This window comes from Pezoporus flaviventris, unplaced genomic scaffold, assembly GCF_033815535.1.
Source record: "Pezoporus flaviventris isolate CSIRO_AGI_PZ_B2104156 unplaced genomic scaffold, CSIRO_AGI_Pfla_v1 ptg000025l, whole genome shotgun sequence".
In the NCBI taxonomy this organism is placed as follows: Eukaryota; Metazoa; Chordata; class Aves; order Psittaciformes; family Psittacidae; genus Pezoporus; species Pezoporus flaviventris.
The window spans coordinates 6,046,128-6,067,576 of NW_026892573.1; the positions used below are offsets into that span (position 1 = coordinate 6,046,128).

Below are 21,449 nucleotides of genomic sequence, written 5' to 3' on the forward strand. Positions count from 1 at the left end.
CCAAACCAAAACATTGCTGTCAGCTCTGTTCCCAGGCTGAAAGTCAAAACACTGCACTGCACCAGCTACCAAGAAGGAGAAAAATGACTGCTACTGCTGAACCCAGGACATCCTGTCACTTGTTACTTGGGGAAAAGAGACCAGCCATCTCCTCACTCCATCCTTTCAGGTAGTTGTAGAGGTTCCCCATGAGACTTCTCCAGACTAAACCTCCCCAGTTCCCTCAGCCGTTCCTCATCATACTTGGGCACCAGACCCTTCATCAGCTTCGTTGCCCTTCTCTGGATCTGCTCCAGCACCTCAATGTCTTTCTCGTGGTAAGAACTGAACACAGGATTTGAGGTGCAGCCTCAGCAGTGCTGGGTACAGGTGGTGATCCCTGCTGGCTCTTCAGCTCTGGCATAAGCTCAGTTTTGAAGAAGAACCACTCTGAGCCTTTCTCAGACACCTGGAGAAGAGCTGCTGTGAGTCGCCCGCAGAGCTGGGGGTGGCACAGTGTCATCACCACTTACGTATTCCAATATGGCATTTCTTAAAATGGGTAAAACAGGTGATGTTCGGAAAAACCTGTGATGCTCCCTCTGTTCACAGCCTGATGAGGTATCGGCTGGCCTGACTGCCTTCTCCTGTGGTCTCCATCATCGGTAATGACTTAACTGCAGTGGGGCTGTCCTCACTGCTGAGGAGCTTGACGCCTTGTGAGGGTTGTGACAGGTACTAAATGCTGTGCCTTCTCCAAATAAATGATTTATTTTTAATAGGCAAATAATTAAGAAGCTCTTAGACTCTTCCTGTTATTACTGCCTCAGACTAATGAAGTTGGGTATGTTTGGAGACACCATTTGTATGCTTGTGAAAGGACTGGTTGGGACAGGTATATTTTTCATTACTTTTGCAAAGATAGAATCATAGAATGGTTTGAGTTGGAAAGGACTTTAAAGATAATCCATTTCCAACCCACCTTCCACAGGCAGTGACACCTTCCACTAGATCAGTTTGCTCAAAGCCCCATCCAACCTAACCTTGAACACTTCCAGGGATGAAGCATCCACAGCTTCTTTGGACAACCTGTACCAGTGCCTCACCACTCTCACAGTGAAGAAATTTCACTTATTTACAACGACTTAAAAATAAGAGAGATTAAGCCCAGCAGTCAGGGTCAAGATGAAAGGCAGAAGCACAGTAATACCTAGGCCTCTTTTCCTCCACTTGCACATACTTCACTGCAGCAGCCTGACACAATTGAAATAAATGTAGACCTCCCTTGAACCCTTATTCTTAGGGGACATGACAAAATACTTTCTAAAGACATTATGGTACCTAAAATGCTTAATGTTTCTAATGATCCTGGACTTGACAGAGACACTAGGGCACAGGGTACAATTCCCTGTCCCTCATCCTCCTCAGGCAGTAAATTACACAAGGCTTTCTTTGTGCTCACCTTTTATCTCCTCCTCCCCTGCTATCTCTTCCTTTGCTCCAGATATCAGTGCCCCCCCTTTTTTTTCTCAAGATCATCTAGCTGCTTACATAATCTTGATTAAATTTATCAGTCATTCTCTGCTGGTTTTCACCTTCAAGAAAAACCTTCCCCTACTGTTGCTATCTCAGACCTGAAGAAGGGACTTCTGCTCAAAAGCTTATCTGTTTTTTTTTCTAGTAGCAGCTAGCTTGATAAGAGCCCCTCTTTATACAAACCACATATCTTTAGCAGTGGGTTGAGTGACAGGGGAACATTTGGCTCCTTCTCATAGTGTAATATGCAGCTAAAAACATCCATTTAGTAGGTGTGCTTCAGTTTGGTTTTCATTTGAAGAGATTGTTCTAGAAAAAGGGATCTTCCTATAGTATCGAAACCTCTTACAAATTCAGCGGTTGGCCCTGTCTACTGGAGTCAGGGTAGAAACCCTTTGCACAAGTGATGAGACAGATGGACCTTCAGGTTGCTTTGCCTGTAGGTCTCTATTCAGAGTTGTGGCTGTGAAGTAGGAGGTATTACTTAAAAATGCGTCAGTTAAATAGGTCAAGGCTCCTGTGTGAACATCAATTTGACGTGAAGTTATGCTAAATCAATATCAAGTGGAAAAAAACCTTTAAATGAGACCAGAAGTGTTGACATGACAAGGTTTTCATCCTTTTAACCTGAGTGGCTTTTAAAATTGATTCAAACTCAGACAGCTCTGAATAAATCCCAGGACTAAATTAGTGATACTTTAATTGGTGTAGGTTTTGCAAGAAGCACTTTACTGAGGTACCAGTGCTAAAAATTTCCTGTGATGCCATATTAAGAGATAATTCTGTCATGTGCTGATATTAAAAATGCCTTCCTCCCCCTCCCCAAAATCAGCATCATTTGAAGAAACCCTGAGTGTTCCACACCTGCTTTCTGTGTCTGTGCAGGCAGCCCCTTCAAACATCTCTCATATCCAGGCAAGGTTAACACATTCCACAGTATTAGGATAAAAAGGTAGTCCCTCTGCAGCAGGGTATTTTTAGGTGGGAAATGACAGGTTATCCTGACAGTGTACTTCATCTTTGGAGACATGTGAATCCCCAAGCACTGATGAAAGTCCTGTGTTTTTATAGATGGGGTTTTTAATATCACTTGAGGTGGATTTTCTAGGCAGGTGTCCGCAGTCTCAGGAGAATCCTTTCTCATGGAAGACACAGGTCATTGTGAAGTATTGCAGTGTTACTCTCACCAAATATTAGCAACTGGGCATGATACAACTTTGTGTCTTGGATTCAAATGGCAGATGACAGCTGATACTTCACTGTTCTTTCTCTAAGTGAGCAGTACGTTTTCAGCTCATTGTGACCACTCCCACTGAGCTGTATCAAAAGGGAGGAGATCCTGCCTGCAGCCAAGTCTCCAGCCAGGTGCAGTCAGTGGAAGGAAATGAGAGGTGGGGCTTGGCTATGACCTAAGGGACATTCTTCTAACCTTTGTAAAAGGCTGCGAAAGTCACAGTGTATATAAGTGTATAGATATATTTATCTATATTTATATAGATATATATATCTATTTATCTCTATCTATATATATTTTAATCTATGTATCTCTATAGATAGATCCTGGTAGAGAGAAACTGGAAAATAGAAGTCTAAACAACCAAGTGAGACCTGGCACTGTAGAGAGGCCTGGCAGGGCAGCCTGGCAGTGCCCAGTGCCCTCTTCCCCAGTGCATCTCCTGACTCTTGCACTGGGAGAGAAGATGCACAACAAGCCTGTGATCAGCTTGTGTCTTCACAAATCTGGCTGGAATTTATGACTGAAACAGGAGCTGGGACTTCGTAGCCCTGCCTTCCACATATCCAGATGGAAACTGTAGTTCTAACTGCTTTTGTTCAAGTTCTTTCCCCACGGGGGTTAAGGGCACTAAAGAGGTCCTAAACCTTCTTATTATTAGGTTACACAATATAGCCAGCCTTTCAGTCCCTGGCAATCCTTGGAGATTTTTGGATGTTCAGCCAAAAGTCATTATTTGGATCTACACTGGCAGTGTACTAAGACAGAGTCCCAGATTACAAGATTGGTACTTGAAAGAACTGAACTTTGAGCATCAGTGTAGTTTATCAGGTCTGATCTATTCACAAATAGAATATGTCAGACTGGAATAGATAGATAAACAAATCCCCAAAGAATCACTTTTTAGGATATGAGAAAGGTCTTCAGCTCAGCAACAACCCCTCCTGCACTCAGAAGAAATGCAGGTGTTGTTACACTGACGTTACAGTATTTGCATTTCTTTCTGGTTCAGCTGGGTCCCTGAAAATCCTCTGCTGCTTCCTTGGCTATACACCCATAGCCCAGTTTTAGGCTGCTGGCTGCACTTCTTCAAACAGACAGAGAGGTCACTGCACAGCTACGAAAAGCCTTTTCGTCTGTGGCATTACACGCATCACTCCAGCTTACCTGAAACTCTGCCCGTGGGGGTGGATGTGTGAGGGCGTGCACTGCATATACCAGGGGATGCTGAGCTGATGCTATGCTCCATATGGGCGCTCTGATGTTATGCTCTTGAGTGCAGAGAGATGTCATCAGCTACAGACGCAGGACAGAGATCTGGGCAGCAGTTCTGCAGAAAACATCTGGGGTACTGGCAGATCCAAAGCTGAACCAGAATCACAGAACTATGGAATCATAGAATCTTTCAGGTTGGAGAAGACCTATAAGATTGTGAAGTCCAACTATAAACGTAGCACTGCCAAGCCCACCACTAAACCAAGTCCCTAAGCGCCACAACTGCATGTCTTTTAAATACCCCCAAGGGATGAGGACTCCACCACTTCCCACTGCCCACTTCCCTGGGCAGCCTGTTCCAATGCCTGACAACCCTTTCAGTGAAAGAATTCTTCCTGATATCACCTGTCTTACCTATTTTAAGAAAAGCCCATGCCATATTGGAATATATGTGGTGATGTTACATACAAGAAACTTCTGCTGTCTTAAAGATGTGAGGGGTTGAGCTCTATTCCATGCTGCTAATACCTCCTGGAGAGCTGACTCCACCTTTAGCAGCACACTTTGGAAAAGATACGGACTAATCAGCAGGGGTTCAGAAAAGCAACAGGAATAAGTAGAAGCAATATGATTTGGTTTATTTTGCTGTAAGAGAGTTTTAGGTAAGGCATTGGAAATGCTTCCCAGTACTGTCAATAGAGAAACAAGGAGTAGGCTATCTACCTAGTTCTCTGTCCCTGCAGGTTTTTGAGAACAGTCCAGAAACCTGCTCAGGTGAGGTCAGAAAACATGCTAGATCTACCATGAATGACATGGGTAACAGCTGATCCCACTCCACAACAGAGAGACAGACTGCCTCTAGACCCTTTCCAGCCCTCTTCTGTCTCACCCAGTGATTCTTAGATGAATTATGTGCTGTCATTTACACCTGTTTAGGCAATTGGTTATACAGTTTGGATAAAAATAATGTTCTTATATCACTATGAAGAATGAAAAAGAGGGCTTGGAAAAGGGAAATTGTCAGAAAGGAATGTGTTTGTTGTCCTGCATGGCAAGATGGGCCTGCATGGAAGCTTTAATCCTGGTAGAGCCCCTGCTTTAGTCCTATTTAAACACAACACAGTACAGTCCTTTGACTATGACTAGAGATATACTGCAGAAAGGGTTTCTTACATGCCACACCTAAGGGGAAGGATTTGACTACTTGTGCTTGCTGGGACACTTCTTGGTCTTCAGGCAGTAAACCTGGATGTCTCTTCAGAGAGATCTGCTCTTACAGCAGTTGATTTAGAAACTTACCCACAAACATAACGCTGCTCCCCCAAAAAACATAACCCCAAAACATATAATCCTGCTCCCTCCCCCCAGTATGTCAGCACCAGCCTGGCTGTTTCAGCTGCTTTGCAAAGAATGAGGGTGGAATTCATCCTATTTAACCTCCGCAGCAGAGATGGCTCACCACTAGATCCTTTTGCTAAGTGAGCTGAATCCAAGTTCTTACAAAGTAGCAAGGCCTGTTACTTAAGGGAAGGCAAGCTGGGTGTGTAGATGGAGGCAAGGCAGCAGTGCCCTCTCCAGCAAAGTCTCAGTCCCATGGTGCTCCAGTGAGGCCAGTGGAGCGGAAGGTCCAAAGTCGAGCCAGGGCTGGGATATGCAAGACACAGGGCCAGGCATAGCACAGCTGCAGCACGTAAAGCAGATGGGGAATGAGGAATGGGCCTGAGCGCAAACACAGCTGCTGAGATGTGAGGAAAGATGGCCCCACTGAGGCTGCTTCCAGCTCTGTCCCACACAGCTGCTGGTTGTATTGCAGTCTGGGCCAAGGTTACAACTTCTATGCACAGACACCCTTCTGAAGCTGAACAGCTTTTTTTTTTTTTTCTGAGGCAAACTAACCTCTGTGTTTGATTTTTCTCTTTGAAGACACTGAGCTGAACTGTAACCTCAGTTAACTTAGCAACACCTACACAAAAGACTCAAAGAAGACTAGACCTCTGTGTTTTCCCTCCAGATGTAACTCCACTCATTGGGGTGCCAGTGACATACGGAGATATCCCACTAGATGGCGGGACAGGAGCCGGTGGATGGCAAGCCAGGCTCCACTTGTCTTGGTAGGAGGTTTTTCCATTGGTGTTGGTGCCATGCTGTATCACCTGGAATGCCCTAGGACCAGCACACTTGATCTTTGGCCTGTAACTGATACAACCTCTCTGGGCTCCTGGCCAGTTGGATGCTGCACACAAATACCATCCTCTTTAGATAATTAGCATCCCCATGCGATGATCTTGGCTCTGTTGAGATTTTAACCATTAGAAGGGCTAATCCTGCCATGCTAAACTCACTCAGCTGCCATTTTGCAAACTGGCATTTGCTTCATGAATGTTTTGAAGCCTGAAATTGAGTTCTGCCATTTTAATGCATCACTGCATGCTTTTTAGTTCATTGTTATGCGGTGTAAGCTCTCAGTCTTGTCAATAGAGAAATAGTCATCAGAGCACGGGGCATGTTAATGGTGTTATTCCTAAAATTCTGGCACTGTATTTGCCAGCAGGTAATAAATAATGAACACAGTTACAACTATAAAGCAAACCCTGTTGCAGGTGTTCCAGAAAATGGCAGGAATGGCATTATAAGGAAATAGGTAGATCAACCTTTTGGTCTCCCAGTTGTGCAAAGCATCACTTTAAAATACTGTAGAGGAAAGGAGGCAACAGGACTGGAAGAATTTTGGAAAACAGTTTCCTAAATGGCAATCCATTAACTTGAGTTCTTAACACTTGTCAGCTGCAAAAATAAACCTGCCATTATTTTCAAAGATCCCAAGACAGATTGGTTATTTATTCTTTTCTGATAAGAATTTTGTGTCTATCATATTCCCCCAGTCTGTGAAAATCAAAAGGGACAGAGGATATGTTAGAGCGTTTGGAGGTATCACCCAGCTTCTGAGTGATTTAGAATTGCTCTGGCTTATATTAGTTTAGCAGCTGTGAAATGAAAGTTTTAATGGAAGGATGGTAGAAGAAGCTGTTTGATAATTGTCCCCCACAAACATGCTCTGAGAAGAAAATGCTGATCTGTTTATCTGTCTGTAGGTGGCTGATAATCTCAGACACTTCAAGATTAGGGTTGGAAGGGACCTTGAGAGGTCAATCAGTCTTCTTTCAGCATGGGGATTAGTTAGACATGCACCACTCCAGAGAGATGTTTGCCTACCTTGTTTTTCAGATCTCCTGATAGTGGAGATTTCCATCTTCCCCTGCAAAGCAAACACTTACTGAAAAAGGGGCTGGGGGATGGGTTCTCCCATTCCCCTGTATTATAAATAAAGGATGGATCATAACCTGTATTAAAGTGGATTTAGGGGTCTGTCTGTTGCTCAGATCATTATGGAGCTCAGTCTGGCTCATTCTACATGGACACTTGGCTGCACAGTTCCCATATGTATAAAAAAAATTTCTGTATTAGTTGTCAGCACTTTCACACAGGATGAAGAGGATGTTGCTCCTCACTGTTTGATTCCTTCGCTTGGGCCAATGGGCACATGGAAATCTATCTGCAGGGCCATGATACTGTAGGTAGAGAGGAGAAACAGAGGAGCCAGCCCATCTCATGTGTTTCTACCAGGAAGCTTTACATATGAAAGAAGCTTAGCAGTTTAGCTAATGGATACAATTTAGGGCACAGTTGCCTGAAGTGGTAATAGATACTTCTGTGAAAACAGAAGAGCAGTCCTCAGTGTTGATCACAGGACTAAACTATTACTGAAATGTTAAGAAAGAAATAGAGAATAAAACCAGAAATAGAGAGTAAAACCAGAAACATCCCTGCCATATATATGTCTGCATACACAAGCAGAGAGTAAATACATATACATATACATACACATACACACACATTTTGTATATAACTGCTGTATGCCTGAATATCAAATGCCATGTGCTGTTCTGGCCTCCCAGTGTTATAAAAGTAGTAACAGTACCAAGAAGAGAGGCAAAGAGCAAAATAATAAACTGTAACAGGACACAGCAGCTTTAAAAAGAGATAGCTGGGCTGGTGGGTATGATGGCAGTCTTTGAAATTAACAGTGACGCTGAGAAAGTTAAAAATGTCAATTATTCACTGCCTCTCAGCTATAGTTCTCAGGAGCTATGGGAACATCAATAAAACGATGAGGTTGCAGGTTCAGAAGAGGCAAATGAAGGTTCCTTTTAACATCCTGGGTATAGCTGTATTGTGGAACTTGTTCGAGGATGCCATGAATGCCAACATTTTAGACTATTGCAAAAGCAATTAGAAAGAGTCATGGAAAAAAATGCAGAAAGAGCTATTAAGCACTTCTAGCTTATGAAGAAGTGCTTCAGGCAAGGACTGCTAAAAACCAGGAAATTTAACACTGAAATGTTACCTTCCTATGCATAGATTTGTAGGTTTGTGGGATAAAGGGTTTGGAAGAGATCTCCCATATCCTTGAATCCCCTTTATTAATGTATCAATCACATGCAGCCTCAGGGAGAGATGTTCCTAGGAAGGAAGACGGAGAAAGAAGATCATGAGGAGGCTAGGGAATAATTTCTGGCAGTTTCTCTGCCCTGAAATAACCCTTGGCGAGCTATGGGGCCATGCTGAGGTGAGGAAGTACCACTGCCCACTCTGCCTCTCCAGCTCCAGCTATCCTAATTGCAGCAGCTGCTGCCCTGAGGATTTTTCCTCGTCTAATTCTGCTGTCTCATAGTTCTGACCTGGTTTTGACATTTGAAAGAGCAAGTGAAATCCTCGTGTCAGGCGGTTTAGCTGCTGTCAGTTTCCTTACTATTTAATGGCCGAGCCCAAATGCCCAGCCAAGGTGGTGTTGCATATCCCTGGGTAAGCGAAGGATTATGGAGGTACTGCAAGGTCAGGCTGTTTTGTTTCTGCTATGCCAAGAAATCAGTCCACCCTGTGCAGTCTTCTGGGCAGCCTCAGGCCCCCTCCATCTGTCTTATTTTTGAGATGTTCTGCAGTATGGTTCAGTCCTGTGTTCCTCTACCCGTGGCTCACTGGGCATTAAATGGTAACAAATTTCCCACCTAGGACATCCTGACATATGTGTACACCTCAACCCACAAACATTGATATGTGTGCAAGCAAACGAAGTGCATCAAGAGATGGAAAAGACATATATGTACATCCAAAGTTGAGCGTGCGTATTTTGATGTTGTAAATGAAGACCACAGTAGCCACAATGTGCACAGAGGGGCAGCCACAACATCTCAGGGCAACCTGTGCCAGTGTCTCACCACCCTCGCAGTGAAGAATTTCTTCCTAATATCTAATCTAAATCTACCGTTTTTCAGTTTAAATCTGCTGCTCCTTCTCTTTGCCACTACAGGCCCTGGTGAAAAGTCTCTCTCTCTTTCTTATAAGCCCCCTTTAGGCACTGGAAGCTGCTCTGAGGTCTCTCCAGAGCCTTCTCTTTTTCAGGCTGAACAACCCCAACTTTCTCAGCCTGTTTCCACAGGAGAGGTGCTCCAGCCCCCTGAGCATCTTTGTGGCCTCCTCTGGATTCACTCCAACAGGTCCAGGTTCCTCTTGTGTTGGGTCTTCAGAGCTGAGCACAGTACTGCTGTGGGGCAATCACAAGAGAAAGTAGAGGGGGAGAATTACCTCCCTTGACCTGATGGATTTTCCTAAAAGGTTGTGCCACTCTTCGATTTTCAAGAGTTCAACAGCTTGTGTGGGAACACAGTATGCACCTGGGACACAGCACATCAATTCCTGTGGGCCAGAACTGGCATTCACGGTCACTCTTCTCTACAGCAGCAGTCAGTGCGTAACCCTCCTGTCACAGATTCTCCATGCATGAAATGAGGCTACTGATGTTTATCTACCTACTGTGAGTGCTGGTGGAACAAATCGTTATTACTCTATGGTGAAACCAGGAAGAAACCCCACTGAATTAATTAATATATACAGGCGTAACTGGAGAAAAGAAGGAGGCTTGGGGGCATCTGCTCTTGCAGCACAAAGCAAATGATTCTTCACTGAGAATGGCATGAATATGGAAACTATGCAACAGATGCACTGTGCTGAACAAATGTATGTAAATGATTCTGCTTGTCTATTTGGTGTACTTCCTCACTATTCATGAGAGGTTTTGTGCTGAACGTCCACAAGAAAAGCTGAAGAGTTGGTTTTGGTTCCAGTGAGTGTTGCAGACATGTGTCAAGAGCATGCAAGGTATGGTGTGCTAGTGCTGCCTGGAGCTGTGGTCGGCCCCTAAATGTCAGGATAGAATTTGGCCTCTGCTTTCAAACTCCTCTGCAGCAAGACAAAGGGGTCAAGCCCCAGCCAGGGACCTAAGAGCAATGCCATGGAAACTGGGCCAGTTTTTTTCTATTAATCTGAGCTCATTACTCACTCCTTTGGATTTCTGCTGGCAGCCAGTGCTATTTAAAGACATGGCTTTTGTGCACAGCCTATACTCACATGCATCATATAATAAACACAGTCAGAAAAAAAGCAAATTCTCCGTTTGTTCATTGAACAGTTTTGCTGATGATGATCACGAAATGCACCATTTCAGATTCTGCATGCAGTCCTGATTTATAAGCGCTAAATTTGGGCTTCCATCTTTGGGGTTCAGTCCCTTTATTCATAACATGTACCTGCGGGCAGAAACTCTGACCACACAGAAGTACCTTGCAGACTTATGACTAATAGCTCAGAAGGGCAATATTTGGGATGAGATCCTTGATGAAGAAGGCTGAGTATTACAAAGCATGTAAGAATTGCAGCCTGTGCTCACAGTTGCAGAGACACAAACAGCAAGAGGCACTGCTCCAGCCACTTCTCATTACCAGTGCAATTTCATTTGTATTCAGGATTTTGAAGCCCTTTATTTGCCCTTTTACACCATTAATATGAAGGACCTACTACCTTAAAAACTGTAACTTGGAATAGCTATGGATTTACCAGGAGGCACAAAAGGGAGAAAGACAGGTTTGTGCTGTCCCCCCAGTATCTCAACTATACTGTTATCATCCATGTATCTATCTCAAAGAATTAAACATTATATTAACAGACAATGTCATCTACAATGTTAACACTAAGTAATAAGAAGTATTTTTTATATGAAAACTATGTGAGACTGCATATCCTGCACCCATGGACTTGCATATATAACTCTTGGAGAATGTACTAGTGGTCAGATAGCTTTAGCCTTTTAATTGTAACTTTAGTCTTTGAGAGGTGGTGAGCTTGTGACTATATGTGCTCACGTTCTGTCTGACACAGTAGTAATATTATCATAGTATCAAAGAATCATTTAGGTTGGAAAAGACTTTTAAAATCATGGAGCCCAACTGTTACCCCAGGACTGTGAAGCCCATCTCTAAACCATGTCACTGAGAGCAAATTGATTTCCCATCATGATCTTCAGAGTCACACCTTATGGCTGCTCCCTTATAGTAGCACCACGCCATATAGCTGCTGCCCCTACCCTTCATGGCCACCCCTCCTCTCCCCTTAAGATCTCCCCCAAGATCTCCCCTCTTGCCCACGCCTCACAGCCCATGGTTGCCCCTGGTCTCACCTCACGGCTCTCACCGCTCATGGCTGCCCCTCCTGTCCCCTCACAATTTCCCCTCCTGTCCCCTCACAATTTCCCCTCCTGTCCCCTCACAATCTCTCCTCATGACTGTCCCACCTCTCCCCTCACAGTCTCCTCTCATCCCTCATGGCTGCCTCTCCTATCCCCTCATAATCTCCCCTCACAACTCATGATTGCTGCACCTCTTCCCTCATGATCTTCCCTCATGGCTGCCCGTGCTCTCCCCACACAATCTTTCTTCACCCTTCATGCCCACCCCTGCTCTCCCCTCATGATCTCCCCTCACACCTCATGGCTGCCCCTGCTCTCCCCTCAGGATCTCCCCTCATCCCTCATGGCTGCCTCTCCTGTCACCCTCACAATCTTCCCTCACCCCTTGTGGCCACCCCTGCTCTCTCCCCAGGATGTCCCCTCATCTCTCATGGCTGCTTGTTCTGTCCCCTCACAACCTCCCCTCACACCTCTTGACTGCTCCATCTCTCCCACCATGACCTTCACTCATGGCGGCCCCTGCTCTCCCCTCACACCTCAAGACCGCCCCTGTTCTCCCCTCACAATCTTCACTCAGCCCTCATGGCTACCTCTCTTGTCCCCTCAGGATCTCCCCTGACACCTCATGACCACCCCACCTCTCCCTTCATGATCTTCCCTCGTGGCCACCCCTGCTCTCCCCTCACAATCTCCTCTCACCCCTCATGAACATTTATCAGAAATCTTTCCTAGTAATGAACCCAATTCTCTCTGTCTCTCCCTGCTTCCTTTGGTTCTGTATTTCATTCTATAATAACCTACAAGAACCTGCTAAACATCTCTCAGTCCTTGGAGCTGCATTTACCATCCCACCAGGATACTTAACACCAGCAGAGAATCCTGAACAAGATTTTCAACAGCACCTGTGCGGCGAGGAGACAGATTTATGAATATTAAGATGACTGTAGTTGCTACATTTTTTTATTATGTAGTTTCCAAGACAAGAGCTGTGAGTCACAATGCAATGTTTCACTTTCTGTGTGCTGGCAATTGACACTATGGCTTCATTTTGACTTAGTTGAAACACAGTTTTTTATGTTACTAGTGTACAGTGAGAAGAAATTAAGCCAAACAGTGAAGATTTACAAAATTTTAGATGTAATCCTTTTATGATTTCCCACTTATTTTTCAATGCTTGCTCTTCAAGGAAGTGCATTTGAACATTTTTAAGCTAAGAAGAAGAATGGTCTGAATTATTATTGTGTATGAGCATAGTTGGCGTAATATTTTAGCCGACGCATCATCATTATTGCCACTGTTATTATGAATTAACATGTTGAATATCTGTACTGTATTAGGGTACAGTAAGTTTGCATTCCTCAGGCAAGCTTTATGTTTACAAATGCTTGTGATTAATTTATAGTTAGTATAAAATACAGCACTATAGTTACTATAAAATACAGCAAAATACATTGCCAACAGTCATGATGCATTTGCTACAGGACCTTATGGATTCTCTACAAATGTATAAACAACTTTAATTTGCACTACTCTTCCTTGTTTTCTTGTGGTCACACATTTATTTTGTAAGTGCTGTACGTTCTTCTCTTTGCACTGCTTGCAGTAACTCAGACATGAATCCATTAATGCAATTACAGGAGTGTGAAGCAGAAGACTTACTTTTTAATACACCAGCACTGAGTGACCCCACAGTCAGGTCATGCTGCTTGCACTGGCTCCTGTCTGTGGTCAGGAGAGGTCTCTGGAGCTGGTTTTGGAACCTGGCACAGACTCACTCTGTCACGCGCTACTGGGGGGAAAGTTCAGACGTTCAAATCTGGGCTCAAAACACAGGCAGTGAGAGCTGAGATGCAGTTCTGGGAGAGGGGATTTATTACATATTTTGACCTGTTCCACAGAGCTCCTGACTGCCCTTTTGCCTTTTAAATTTCATGTTTGCAAGCATCAATTCAGGTATGAAGTAAGGTTGGGAATGGGGTGGCAAGTATCTCTATCTGTGGCTTTCAGTGATGGCAAACATATCCGTTTGAGATTTTAAAACTGAGGTACACTGGAGTCAAGATGGACCAGTGCATTAATATGAATAAAACCAGACAGTCTTCATTATCAAAAGTTTCTTCCCCTCTACTCTGCTCTCGTGAGACCTCACTTGCAGTATTGTGTACAGTTCTGGTGTCCTTAACATAAAAAGGACATGGAACTGTTGGAACAAGTCCAGAGGAGGGCCATGAGGATGATCAGGGGACTGGAGCACTTCTCGTATGAAGATAGGCTGAGAAAGTTGGGGCTGTTCAGCCTGGAGAAGAGAAGGCTGCGTGGAGACCTCATAGCAGCCTTCCAGTATCTGAAGGGGGCCTATAGGGATGCTGGGGAGGGACTCTTCATTTGGGACTGTAGTGATAGGACAAGGGGTAAAGGGTTAAAACTTACACAGGGGAAGTTTAGATTGGATATAAGGAAGAAATTCTTTACTATAAGGGTGGTGAGGCACTGGAATGGGTTCCCCAGGGAAGCTGTGAATGCTCCATCCCTGGCAGTGTTCAAGGTCAGGCTGGACAAAGCCTTGGGTGACATGGTTTAGTGTGAGGTGTCCCTGCCCATGGCAGGGGGGTTGGAACTTGGTGATTTTAAGGTCCCTTCCAACCCTAATTATTCTATGATTCTATGATCAAAAATTCAAAGTGACGACTATTATGCTTTGCCACCTTTGAGTCCTCACCCCAATAGGCACAGTCAGCTAAAATCAGCAGAGCAAAACCTATATGACCTCAGAGCAGTGTTTGAACATACACCTCTATATTTACAGTGTGATACTTAATGTTGGTGTCTCTGCATGTCTTTAGGTTTAAAGTGCGCTAGAAAGGATCATCAGCTCTATAAATTCAGCTGCATCTTTTGCAGCAGCACCTTAAGTGCAAGTACATGTGAAGTGTTTTAACATTACCTTGTCTAGCCTAATATTTCAAGATATGAGGTTAGACCCTTGGTTTAGGATGAGCAGTTCTTGGCATCCTGACAAAATCTGCCAGACATATTTTGAGCTTGATTTTCATTCAAAACTATTTTTGCCTTCAAATCTTATGCCCTGAGACCTTCACAAAATAATAATCAGTCTCCCACCACTGCTCTCTGAAATCTGAAAGCTCTGCCTTTCCAAGCATTTTCTCAGTGCACTCCTCACAAAGCTAAGAGAGATCAGCTAAAACTTTGAGGTAAACCTAGGTCCATTTAATAAACCTATCACTCATTAACATTTACATTGCTAGTTGCTTCAGGGCATTTGAAGTAAATGAAGCAGGGAAAATAGAGGACGAAATGAATGTCAGTGAGAAGCTCTAGGCCCAATGCCGTTGCCACTAGTCAACAAATGGCAAATGCCTCCAAACCCGACAAATGTGCTCTAGGGTTGCTAAAACTGTTGGGAGAAAGAGCACTGGATGTTGTGACCTCTCTGAACAATTGTTTTCTGGAGAACTGATATATTTTGCAGTGGACTTAGAGGAATTAAGAAAAAACAAAACGCAACACAAATCTGTCCAGCTGAGCTTTCTGGGTAAACTTATTTTGCTGAGGAATGTTATTTATGAAAATGCAAAAATGCTCTTGTTGTTTCTAACGCAAAGCAGCAAAATAAAATACAGCTTTGATCATAAAATCCCAATTTTTATTTCTCCTGCTATGAGATGTGCTGCACTTGTGACAGTGTGCCAAGTATTCTGCTCCTAATGCTGTGTTCCTGCAACACGTAAAGGAAATCTCGAAGGTCTCACTGCTGCTGCAGCTCTGAATCGTATCACAGTTGGTAGGGGATCACAGCATAGCACAGAGCTCCTGCAGAGCCTATGCGGGCTTAAGTAAACCCTTAGAACAGTATTTGTGGCAGGTACCCAGAAGCCAATGTCTGGCTAAAGCTTAGAGGGCTTTTCAGAAACAACTCTTCTGACGCTTGACACACATCTAGGTGTGTTAGCATTTAGATCAGAAAGACTGACACATAGCTATGTGTTAACATGGCCAGATGAGAGGGCAGCTCAGTCTGGGATCTATACCCTTCTGCAGTGGTGATGAAGGCAGTGGTTAAACTTAAGATCTCTTTTGCTGATTAGAGACTTGCTGAGCTAATTGGATGAGCTCTGTTCAGATAAACCAGATGGAGCTGCAGGAGTCTGCACACCACTGTGATTTCTCCCCACCTAGTATTTAACCACACAATTTAAATGCCTCTACGATGTGCCAGGTATTACAGAGAGAGTAAGATCATCTCTATCATATACTTCATTTCTCTTTCCACCTCTCCTGTTCCTTTCAGGTGCTGTACACTTCTTGATCAAAAGCCATCTTCTGGAGTTTCCCTGCTTCTGGAACTGCTTCTGTACTCCAAGATTTTAGAAATACAGAACATCCTGTTTATAATTGCCAAAATTCAGTGTTACAATGGAGTTTGCAGTGACAACATCAGAATCAACATCAGTGTTGTCATCTGCATATTACTGAGAAGCATTTGAAATGAAGTTGTATAGCCTCTCTAGTTACCACATTTTCAAACATATACACCTATTACAGACGCCTTTCAGGTGGAGACCATAGTTTCAGATATAAAAATAATAAAAACAGTGGATATATGTCTTCTGGAACCATATATATATATATATATATATATATACAGCTTCTAAAATCCAAGATGTTTCAGAATTACAAGAGCTGGGTTAGTTTCCTGTAAGATTTACAGATATTACAAACCTTCAAAGTTTTAACTCCGTCCAGGGTGAAGTATATAATCTACTGCTAAGTCCTACTCTTCAAACAGCCTGAAGGATGGCCATGCTGGGTCTTCTGATGTGTGACTGTGCAGTGCTGTGGTCTTCCAGGGTGCCTTAATACCTCCTCCAGGAAATTCAGCTCAACCTCCAGCCACTTTCCTTGGAATGTTTTGGCTGTCAGACTGATGAAGGCATCAGAAGTAGCTTTCACCAGAAGCAATTTCCTCTGGAACAAGCTACGTAAATGCCTTAATCCTCATGTCAACTATTACAGAACTGGCAGACCATCTGTTTTGAAAAGATCACTTATTCTTTTCACTTACAAAAAAGCTCTTGTCATTTCAGACAGTCTAGCACCAGTAAAAGCTTCTGCACAGTTTAGACATGCTTGTCCTGCTCATGTCTTATCTCAGCCTTCATTTGCACTATCTTCTCGCATCCATCTATGTCACTCTTAATTGCTTTTTTGCTTGTATTCTCTGTCTTCTTGCTGGCTTTGCACTTGAAATGAAAAGTTATTAAAATTATAGGCTGTGTTTTTGATTCTATAGGACTGGATTCTCCATGGCCTTATAGCTGAAACAAGGCCAACCCATCTCCTACATGAATTAGGCTCTGCATTTTTAGCTGTACTGTAGGAGTCCATGTGAAGTCCTTAGATGAGGTTTTACACATGGTCCAGCTGGTAGCCTTCAAGTATCTGAGCAGTTTCTGTGCCATGACCTTGAAGAAGGCTGGAAAATGTTGTTAGTGCATTGCGTGATGTCCAGGGAAGTCCACCTCCTCCTCACACTGCAAGCCAGACAGGAGGCCAGAGGTGTTAGCGTGGCATCTGTAAAGAAAGAGGCTAAACACACACACAGACACACACTGCTTTCACAATTAGTTCTACTTTATTTGCTCAAGCATGGTAATATATAGCATACAGATACAAGTCAAGCCATGAAGCCAAACAGCAACTACATCATTCCCAGTGACCATTTTCTGTCACTATAAATTCCATTCTATAAACAATCACCCCCCAGGCTATTTCCCAGCCTGATCTTGCACACAAACACTCCCTGGCTTACTCAAAACTCAGGTGCACTATCAGCAATTCTTCACCTTCTTCTTTGATTAACCACATAGGAGGAACAGGATGGCTTGCAGTTCCCACAGTTAGGAAGTGGCATTAAAGGCAGGATACATACTGCAACCCCTCAAATGCATTTGCTGTTCTAGGTAATTGTGTCTAAGTCTTGTGGAACGTTGAGTCATTCTAATAGTTTGAGGTTTCCAAAGGGAACCCACTGCACTGCTTCCATTACACTGGTGCTGGTGCCAATCTGAAGCCAGTTCAGTTCCATCAGTTGGCAAAAGCCTAGATTTTGATGGGCGCCTTCTGTAAACTTAGTGAGTTGAACCTGCTTGCGAGTCAGATTAGAGTTATCACCAGTGTGAGCAAAGGGCCAGAACCATGTCTAGGAATGGGAACGGGATGTTGGAATGTAAGTGAGCATCCTCCTTGCTGGCAATGATCTGCTACACTGGTGCTGCCATGTTGCAGAATACTTTTATTGCAGCTGTAAGGCGCATAGCTGTGGTCACTGCTGCTGCGACCTAAGGCACGAGTCCAAAAGCCAGCATGCAGTAAACCCTGTGTGGGGAAGGATGACTATGGGAAATGGAGGGAGGTGTTTGGACACATCAGCTGTCACGTTTCTGTAGAAGCTCAGGGTGTCTATCACTGCAGTGTGTGCCTGTCCAGCCCCTGAACCATCTCTGCTTTCCCACTCTATTAGGCTTTGTGAGTGGAGATGCAAGCTCCCACCTGCGGCTGCTGCTTTGCAGTGTCAGCAAGGAATCCCACTGCACACTAAATATACTGACTTGTCCAAGATATGTTTTTCATGACAGTTGTACATATGTCCTTTGTGTCAAGGACAAAATCCTACAGCTGTTTCCCCCTGCTGTGCAGAATAACCCATCTTGCTCAAGGTTAACAGCAATCAGCTCATCTTGGCCAAACACAGTGTTAATTCTGGGACCCTGGTGTTGTCATGCCCGTGAGTCAGCAGGTTTGCAAAGCAAGGAAATACTTCTTCAGAAAGCACCCTGTCTTTTCAAAACCTTTTAATTTCAAAAAACTTTGTGATGATACTTAAATGTTAATTTTACAAAATTTTGTAATGTACGTTTTTAAATTGAAAAGGAAGGAAATGGCATTCAAATCCTGCTAGGAAAAGCTGGGTTACCCAAAGCCAGACTGTGGTAAACAGAAGAAAAGATGGATTATTTGGGTAATAATTTCATGCAAAGTATTCTATAGGTACTGTGGGAAAATGATCAGAATTTAGGAATCAGGAAAGAGAACAGTGAGGCTCCTTTAAAAACAACAGCGCTGAAATTTTGAATTTTCCTACATAGGTATGTCTGTGTTTTGATCAACCTGAATCCTGTCCTTGAAGGACATGGGCTTGGGTCACCTGCCACCCCATGTCACTGTCCATTGTCTTGTATGAGTCACATTTCTCTTGCTGTAGAACTATTTCAACTGCAACTCTGCTTTCGTAGGACAGTCAAGTGTAAATATGTATTTCCCCCAGCAGGTATTTCCCACTGCCAATCAAGGGGTGTACTTAAAGTGGTAGAAACCATACCATACATACCATGTTCTTTGGCGTCACACTGACCTCTCTGTCCTTCATTCAACACTGAATAATCTCCTCTTGTGAAAAAGGTTAGGTCATATCTTACACCACGTGCTGCCTGTTTTTTAGTTGGGCATAGAAACATGTTTGCTTTTCCTTGAGTTGCACCTACTAGCATTCACATTGGCATCGCTTCTTGCAGCTGCTACTTGGTTAGCTGCAGTGCCATGTTGGACAAAAGCTTCTGTGAAGCAATTGTACCTGATTTTTATTTGGCAAGTGATCAGAGGACAACAGCCAACTTCTCAGATCACCTGTTGAGGCTGGAAAGTGTTCTATAGTAGTGAAAGGCCTTCTGTAGCACTTTCCTATCTGAGAACGGCTTTTCGTTTGTTCATTCAAATAACATCAACACCATGACATATATAGGGATTATTATCTCTGTAGAGAGTATCAGAAATGAACAGAAATCAATTTCCCAGGAACTGCGGGAAGATTGCAACACTTCCAGAAAATTTTGCCTGAATTACAGGTTTACATTTATTAGAATTGTCTTGCTGGGAACTCATGCTGTGTAACTCTCTTATCCACTCAAAGCCTGGAACTGTTCTCAGTTCCTTCACCCTCAAAGCCAGGAGCTGTCCTCCGTTCCTTCACCTTTTACACATTATAAACAAATAACATGGTCCTTTTATACCCACAGAACTAGGATATGATAAAGACCTTTGGCTCTTGCCAAGGCCAGAGCCCAAATCAGATTACCAGAAAACATTAACAAAAAGGCTACAAAATAACATTTACTGTTATTCCTGCATTGGTTGCTTTCTCATTGAACTCTGCACAGCAGAGTCTGTTACCAAGGCAGAAACTTCAGTCTTGATGATTATCTTTTAAAAAATAAACAAGCCTAGTTCTCTCGCTCTTTCCTTGCAGATTGTGTTCTGTATCCCAAGCCTTATTCTCCTAACTCCACAGCCCGCCTGAAATGCATCACAAGTAGGTGGATATGGCTGCAGCTGAGGCTTTACCCCTGGCAAACATGATGGAGGAACTATTTGATATGTCTTGTAATTTTACACATGCCAATAGCATGTTGAGTGTTTATTTTCTTCCAACAAAGTCATCTGCCGTATGACTGGGTGTCAGATTAACTCCTTCTCAGACAGAAAGTGCAAACACCAAAGATGAGAAAGCTGTGGCGGGGCAGGAGGGGATTGGCTCCCATGTGGCAGACTTGCTTTCATCATGCAGCCAATAGATATGAACAAAGCTAATTAATTGTGTGACTAACAATCATGAAAGTTTCTGAGGGACAAAGGAAACTCTCCAGTGGTTACAACTAGTTTCAGAACAACAAGGAAGTTTGAATAATGCCCATAACCATCTGGGTCACTTCACTAACCATTCATTTAAGCAGCATGTCACTGAGCCAAACTGTCTTCACTGCTGCAGAGATCAGCTGAGAAATTATTTTACATTGTAAGTAGTAGTGGAAAAGGTCAAACAAGAATCAGTGCACAAAAAGCAGAGTTCTCTGGCAGAATTGTTAGAGGGTGGTTCTCTTTCGCTTAAAAACTGTGTGTGGAAACTCAGGAGTGGTAAGGTTAGTGGTCTGGGAACTAATTAATTAAACAGGGGCCCCACACAGCCCAGCAGGAAAGAACTGGCCTTTGGACAAAACTGTTGTAAGACTGTGCAACCAGTAGCATACCGTTAGCTCATGCATGGTTCAGAGACATGTGAAAAGATGCTGAGCACTAAAGTCAACTGCTGACATGGCACTGATGTCAGGCTCAAGGCAGCCTGCCAGAAATAGTCTATTGGCTGCTGATAAAAGCATTACATATATTGTAGTATGAATCTGGCTGAAAAGACAAGAAAAGAGGTTGTTCAGAGGACTCATCCGAAAGTCACTAGAGGTAACAAAAGTTAGCCTGAATTCCTTTGTACTCAGAAGTACAGGGCTGAGTACTAACAGGTACTTATAAAATGTGATCAGGTGGAAGCTGCAGTGTGGGAGCAGGAAATGGTTTGCATCAGAGATAATCCAAACGGGCTGCCTGTGTAAGGAGCTGGCCAAACTGCAGGAACAATTTAAGGTCAAACTGGAACTGAAGTCCTTAAAGGGAAACAGAAATTGGGGAAGTCAGGAAACAGAAGTGGCTGTCCTGCTGAACCACTCAGCGTTAGAATCAGTTCAAATGATCTCTGTGCAAAAGGAAGGAGCCACTCAAAGTTTACCCCAAATAAGAAACTAGCTGCTGGAGATACAACACTTGGAAACTACTAGACAGTTTTTTAGGAGTTTAGGAGGGGTCTGAACACGAGTACAGACTCTGAGCTGTGAGTTTGTACCTACCTTCCAAGAAGCCCATCTGCAAAGAGAACTTTGCCACACTGCAACTGAAGCACAAGCTCCGTGGGCTGCCCACACTGTAACAACCAAAATGAAAACTTCTGGGAGGTCTGTGATGGACTTTGGTGGTTGTATTTTCAGTACATGTATGAGATGTAGT

At 43.6% G+C, this 21,449-nt stretch overlaps 1 long non-coding RNA gene across 1 annotated transcript; it reads left to right on the forward strand.

Annotated features, from left to right (window-relative positions):
• The first annotated feature begins 2,705 nt into the window (after positions 1–2,705).
• LOC133271745 (uncharacterized) lies at positions 2,706–5,283 on the forward strand. Its single transcript, XR_009744229.1, has 2 exons — positions 2,706–2,982; positions 3,013–5,283. It is a non-coding gene; the product is annotated as an uncharacterized LOC133271745 (long non-coding RNA).
• The last annotated feature ends 16,166 nt before the right edge of the window (positions 5,284–21,449 follow it).